The 1326-nt window shown below is 45.2% G+C and overlaps 1 long non-coding RNA gene across 1 annotated transcript; it reads left to right on the forward strand.

Annotated features, from left to right (window-relative positions):
- Nucleotides 1–59: 59 nt before the first annotated feature.
- On the forward strand, nucleotides 60–1248 carry LOC111740248. The gene is made up of 3 exons (XR_002780554.1): nucleotides 60–102; nucleotides 369–478; nucleotides 1062–1248. It is a non-coding gene; the product is annotated as an uncharacterized LOC111740248 (long non-coding RNA).
- Nucleotides 1249–1326: the final 78 nt, after the last annotated feature.

Below are 1326 nucleotides of genomic sequence, written 5' to 3' on the forward strand. Positions count from 1 at the left end.
CCCGCCCCGGCCCCGCCCCTGGCGCAGACCCCGCCCCGTCGGCGACACAACGTTCCGGCGCCCTGGTGGCGCGGCAGCCGGAGCCCTAGCGCGCAGGAGGAGGTAGGGGCCTGGCCTGGCGCATATCACGTCCCCGGGGAGGTCAGCACTAGGGACAGGGCCCTGATATTAACCTGACGGTGGCCTGGCGGCACCATGGGGCGGTAGCGCATTTGCTTGGTGACAGGTCTCATTTCTCGTCGTTTTAGATCCCTTTGCATCTCCCTCACCACCCACGCACCCTCAAGGAAGGGTTTACTCACATTATGGGAGCAGTAGTGGCCTGGTGTGAGCTAGCATCACGAGAATTTTCCTTGTCTGTTTTCTAGAGCTTCAGAACCACAGGGAACTCTGGATAAAATTGAGCAGGATGAACTTGCTACCAAAGACCAGAGAATTGGCCTAAAGAGTTGTGATTCCAGGATTTGGGGTCCATGGGGTGAGTGGAGATTGTGAATAATTTGACATTTCCGAGTAGCTTCAGTTTTTTTAAAAAATTACGGTGCAATTCACATAACATAAAACTAACCATTTTAAAGTGAACAGTTCAATGGCATGTAGTACGTTCGCAGTATTGTGCAATCCCAGGCACCTCTATCTAGTTCCAAAGCATTTCCGTCACCCCAAAATAAAACCTACCCATTAAACAATTTCTTCTCCTCCCCTTCTCCACCCTGCCCCTGGCAACTACATTCACTTCTATCTCTATGGATTTACCTATTGGGGATATTGCACTTAAATGGAAATCATACAATGTGTGACCTTTTGTGTCTGGCTTCTTTCACTTAGCATAATGTTTTCAAGATTGATCTACATGATGCCATGTATCAGCACTTCCTTCCTTTTAATGGCTGAAAAATATTTCATTGTATGTATATAACACAGTTTGTTTATCCATTTATCCATCGATGGACTTCTGGGCTGTTTCTATCTTTTGGCTATTGTCAGTAGTGCTGCAATAAAGCTAGGTCTACATATATTTGTTTGAGTTCCTTTTTCATTTCTTTTTGGTACATACCCAGGAGTTGAATTGCTGGATCATGTGGAAATTCTATGTTTAACTTTTTGAAGAACCACCAAGCTATTTTCCACAGAGGCTGAACCATTTTACATTCCCACCAGCAACGAACAGAGGACCAGTTTCTCCGCATCCTCCAACTGTTATTTTCTATTTTAAAAATTATTATTATTGCCTTCCTAGATGGTATAAAGGGGTATCTCATTCTGGTTTTGGTTTGCATCTCCCTATTAACTAATGATGTTGAGCATCTTTCATGTGCTCGTTGG

This window comes from Pteropus vampyrus, unplaced genomic scaffold (genome assembly GCF_000151845.1).
Source record: "Pteropus vampyrus isolate Shadow unplaced genomic scaffold, Pvam_2.0 Scaffold60, whole genome shotgun sequence".
NCBI lineage: Eukaryota > Metazoa > Chordata > Mammalia > Chiroptera > Pteropodidae > Pteropus > Pteropus vampyrus.